Below are 5,867 nucleotides of genomic sequence, written 5' to 3'. Positions count from 1 at the left end.
AAGGCCATTTAATGTAACTAAAGTCAGCTCCTTCGAAGGTGGGGGAATCTGGCAGATATAAAAAAAAATAATAGAGAAAACAGACTCGTTAATATTCCCCAGTAGTTGTAACTTAGATAACCAGCCCATTCTTCCAAAGAAAGCCTTGAAGAGTGCACCGCACCGACACTTGTACTCTAGAAAATTTAGACAGCCATTTTTAATATAGATGGGGGTGGCTTTGTTAACTATACTCTGCAGGGAGGGGATTTGTTGACGTGTTTCAAGTTTGAGTTATATCCCTTTGGCATTGGCTTTAAATCAAGGCGAAAAAGATGCAGATAGCGCAATGGAGTTTGAAATTCGAGCCTCATTTTTGGTGGGGAAAAATTAGGTCACGTAGTACTCGGCTGACGGGACAAGATCAAAGTGTAGTATCTGTTGTTCAGATGCTGCACTTCTATTTCTTGTTCTCTTTCAGTGGAGGAGAAATCCTTCACAACTGAGACAATTTTTATTTTTGTACCTTTTCTCCACGTTAAAAAACGACCCTGGTGTCTAACTCTGTCCCGTGGGGAGGCATAGTAAATAGGTACTCGGTTGACGGTGTCACAGCAAATAACCTAGCTTCCTCTGTTTTGATCCGTGCTGTCTTTCAGCCCCCTCCCCCCAATAAAAGTTTAAAAAATACAAGCATGCACTATTTTTTCCGGTCATTATTTTTTTTTTACTTAAGGCTTTTTGAGCGATTTTCGAGACTTCAAAAGAGAGAACATCATGGCACTATCTTTTGTAATAAATCTAATCTCATACAGCTTACAACTCAGCAGAGAAGAAATCGACATGAGTCGTGAAATGCAACCTTACCCAGTAGATGAAAACTAGTAGTCTTCTTCTGTGTTGCAAGATCATTATGTCATTTTGCATCTCATTAGAGTCTGGTAGGTGCAGCTTTATAAGCAGTGTTAGTTGAATCTGTACTGAGTAGAGTTGAAAACATTCAATTGGAAATGGATCTGTGGGAGTCTTTTTTAGTCTCACACAAAAACACGCGTTCACATCTCAAGCTATATTACTTGTCACATACATGCGCACACACAAACATATGCGCGCACGTACACACGCGCACATATATTCACGTTCGCGTACATACACTCACATTCACGTGTATACACACACACGCTAACGTACGCACATGTACGCACAGATGGACAACGTCACTTCCCTTTCAAAGGAAATCCACACATGCGCAAAAGACTACCGGAAACAAGTATAAAAGCAAGAGCAATAAGCAGCATCTTCCTTTTCAGACCAGCTTCCAAGCTGAACGGTTCGACAAACCAGCCGCCCCCCTTACCATGTGGAGCAAAAATCTAAGAGACAGTATGTACACCTTACACGTTGTCTATCTCCATGGCCTGGATTGACTTTTTCTCATTCTCTCTCTATACTACAATAGACTTTCCTCCTCACCAGCTAACAGCGAGAGACGCACACCAAACTGGATTGACTTTCTCTCTTTCTCTCTCTACGACAATAGACTTTCCTTCTTACCAGTAAACAGCGAGAGACGCACGCCAAACTAAACACGTGTAATACCCTTTACTTTCACTTGTTTCTTAATGAAATAAATCCTAGTTCATTTAATTCAAGTAAAAGCGTTGTTCATTCCTTCCTCAAAGCAATTCATTTTTTCTTTCCCAATTCAAATCATTTCTCCTATTTTGTACGACTGGAGGATATGTATAATATATCCACCAGTCCACTACAGATCCATTTAGTTATAAATCCAGTTAAAAGAAGACAATGTTTCCGCCAAATAGATAATACAATATCAACATTAATAGCTGATGTAAGGAGACACTATAACGTCATTTAATGAAGCCTAATGTTAGATAAAATAGTCTCACAAAGCAGAGAAGAAAGAGCACCAATCGCTCTTAAATAAATGACTTGTAGGGGAAAAGAAGTTTGAGTGAAATTAAATTTCTCTGCCCCAAACAAAATAATGAAAAAAAAAGGAATAAAACAAAATGACACCTCCTTCTCGTTTAAAATGCACCGCATTTATTTTTCAACAAAAATAACAAGATGAACAAGCAAAGGTCCGATCAGTAAGAGTGATCAAGATTAAAAGATCATGTTAGATGAAAGTCCTTCGTTGAATTAATAAGATTAGAAGGTGAAAGTCTTGTGTGAAAATAATGTCCTTATTTCAAGGTTTGTGTTTTGACTGGCGAAGTTTGCCTTATTCAAAAGTCCCATGAGGAAAGTAGTCCGTTGTTATTAATTCTTATAGAAAATGTACGGAATAGGGGCATGTGTGCATAAGTGTGCTTTTTGGGTGCCCGCGTGGCGTGTGTAATTATGGTTTCAACAGATTTGAAAACGACGATGAGAAGAAAACGAGAGGCATGTTCTTGTGTCACATCGGAGCGAGAAGAGAAGAAGCAATGAAAAAGGGGAAAAAAGAATGTTTGTTGCGTTTAAATACTTTTTGAACGGGCTCCAAAACAAGGTTGCTGCTCCTGGTATTTGTTTTATTGGAAAAGCGTTAAAAAGACAATCTTCTAAATTTTCTCATTGGTCGCTTGTGTCACGTGGTACTGTCTTCAACTACATCCGCCAGAAATATGTCCATTTTACTTTTGTTGTTGTGAGAAAAGCATGTGGGCATATTGTGGAGAAAGTAGCTTAGCGTTAAAGAGACTGCACGTTTGTGCCTGCAGAGCACAAACTAAGAATCAAGATGGCGCCCACGTGCGTTTATGTGGAAAAAAGTCTCGTGGAATCTCGGAGAATCTCGGAGAATCTCGTACCCTGATTCCATAAATAACGAAGAGAGAAAAAGCGGGAAGAGAGACGATTTTGAGTCACGAAAACGAACAGACGTGTGTAAAAGAAGAGGTAGAAGAAAAGAGTGTGGTGAACGAAACAAACAACGACTCGGTTGAAAGTAGAGTTGTAACGAACACACATATTTAAAATTATGTCCTTGCTGGAAGAACTTATTTTGTGCAAATGCGTGGGAAAATTGAAATGAATAAACATTCATTTATTTGCGCGCGAGCGTGTGTGTGTGTGTGTGTGTGTGAGTGAGTGAGTGAGTGAGAGCACAGACTCCATGGATATGAGAAGGAGAGACGCTAACCTGTGTCTCACATCTCTAAGATGAATACTTGAAGTGAAGTAGCAGTTTGAACACCTCACCCCGTGCAATGTTTAAATTTAAATCCACCAATCAAAAGGGCGGTAATAAAACATGGCATTACTTCTTCAACCAATGAAAGTTCGCATTTCAATCATGCAATTTCTGACACTTAGTACCCCCACACACACAAAAAAAAAACAGTTCAAAGAATTTTCAAGCAACTATAATTATAGACAACAAACTGAAAAAGTGGTAAAAAGACAAATATATAACAAATGAATGATACCAAAGCCAAGATAAATTACTCTTTTTTTGTTTTATGGAAATACGCCTTTCTGTATGTGAAGGGCATCTCTCACAAAAACTGTTTTTCTCCACTTCACATTTGTCATTGGCACTCTAGGCACATATTCTTCCCTCCCTATAAAAGTGAAAACAAGGCTTAAATTAATTTCAGACCCCATTGTGCTATTTGTGGCCGGAAAAATAGTTGATAAGAGAATTTGACAATTATTTTTTTCATTTTTACAACAAAAATACTCGATGAATTTGTGTATGTTTTGGTGTACTGTCTTTTTTTAACCTAATACGTGAATACATAATCAACTTTTCTTGTTATTTTATTTTTAAAATCAAATTTAAAAATCAACCATAAAACTAAGAAAGTAGGCACAAGGCAAAGAGGTAATGCAATAAAAGCAACAGATATTCAATCTGTTGCGGACCAGGATATAAATATTTAACTCGCTAAAAAAGAAAACTATGAAACAAAAGGAATGAAGGAAACAAAAACTCAATTGCTGAATAAAATAAACCTGCCGTTTATTTTCTGTTGAAAAATGAATGTTTTAGGTGTAACACGTGTTCATGTCCGCGCGTAGAAAGAGGAATGAATAATGTAGTGGAAATGGGAATGACAGTCCAGTGTGTAGACAAAGAAAAAGATAGAGGATTGACATCAGTAAAAAAAGGGAATAAAAAGAGCGAGAAAGTCAATCCAGTTCATGAAGAGAGAAAGCGTATAAAGTGTACATACTATCTGTTAGCTCTTGCCCCATATACAGTAGCAGGTGGCATGAGGTGTGCGGTGCGCGCACCCCGAAAGGGGCGAATGGTTCGTCGACACTCAGCTCGGAAGGCGAGTTAAAAAAGGAGGAAGCAGTTTATTGCTCTTGCTTTTATAGTTGTTTCCGGTGGTCTTGTGCGCATGTGTGGATTTCCTTCAATGGGGAAGTGACGTTGCCCATATGTGCGTACGTGTGCGTATATGTGAGTACATGTGTGTACGTTAGTGTGTGTGTATATGCATGTGAATGTGAGTGTATGTATGCGAACGTGAATATATGTACGTGTGTGTATGTGTGCGCGTATGTTTGTGTGCGCGTATGTATATGACAAGAAATATGGCTTGAGATGTGAATGCGTGTTTTTGTGTGAGACTAGAAAGGGCTCGCACAAATCGTATGGCAATAGGATTGTGAATCAGGATTGTTTGTTGTAAGAATGAGCGTCTCGTAGGATTAAAATTTGTGCGTCCCTGAGGTAGGATGACGTACCTCAGGTTGGTCCAGGTCGTGTAAATAGGATCTGATGTGTGAAACTAGTACCCTGATGTCGACTGGCACTGAAACTGGTAGCTGGTCATCAACGGGCACTGTAGCTGGTTGCTGGATGTCGGCAGACACTGGAGCTAGTAGTTGAACATTAGTCGGCATTGGAACGGGTAGCTGGACATCAACAGATTTGTGCACTTGTATTTATAGCAGTTGGGAAAAGAGTTCCTGATGTGGGAGTCGTAGATTAGATATCTAACAATTAGATATAGGTCAAGCCTGTTGAAAGAGAGAGAAAAAACGTTTAATGTGTTTACGTATGTAAGAGCGTGCATCCGATAGTAGAGACAGGCCAAAAGGTTAGTGTCTCATGGTAAGAAAGAGTATGTGTGTGGAGTGCATGTGAAAGCAAGTAGGAGTTAGAAGGTCACCTTGTTAGCTTGTTGTACTCATGTTCAACCTGGTGCCAAAGCTCCAGGCTAATATTTGCTGCCAGCTGAAGCCAGGGAGAAAGAGGGAGTAAGAGTTTCAGATTTCGCCTTTTATGTACTCAGTCACATGATTGAGAGCTGGCTTGTGATTAGACAAGCTAGGGAGAAAATGGATTTAAAATCTAGAGCTGCAGGAAATTAGCTCCTGCCTGTAATTGTAGCAAGTTTTGGCTGCTACAACTTATGTCAGGAACATGTGGATGGAAAATATACTCTTCCTTGTGTGATGTAAAGGGATATTAATGATTATTGAAAACATTCAAAAGTAAAGAAAACATGACACAGACTTAATGAACAGCAATACACTTTTATTAATGAGAAAAAAACAAAAACAAAACAAACAAAACCAAACAGAATATCTATGTGCAGAATTGGGTTGCTAACTCGGTTGAGTCTCTTGTATCTGAAATTTGTAATAGCTCAATTCAATACCACCTCGTCCATAAATTGCTGAAAAGTTTGAAACCACAACAAGTTAGGCAAACTAAAAGTTTAGTTTAAAATTCCGTGTCACCCCACAAGGACTGAAACGAAATGTATGGTGTTTAATTTTTTGAGGCGGGGGGGGGGGGGGATCTTGTCGATGAAAATTGAGAGATTAAAATATAATTAGGAAAAGTGTCTTCTTTTTTTGCTGTTGTTGTTATTATTTAAAATTGTATAAATTTCTCGAGGGAAGGGGTGAAATGCTTC

The sequence above is a fragment of the Euprymna scolopes genome, chromosome 4 (assembly GCF_053919585.1).
Source record: "Euprymna scolopes isolate OS-2025 chromosome 4, ASM5391958v1, whole genome shotgun sequence".
Lineage (NCBI taxonomy): Eukaryota > Metazoa > Mollusca > Cephalopoda > Sepiida > Sepiolidae > Euprymna > Euprymna scolopes.
Note: the sequence above shows the minus strand (reverse complement) of the source record.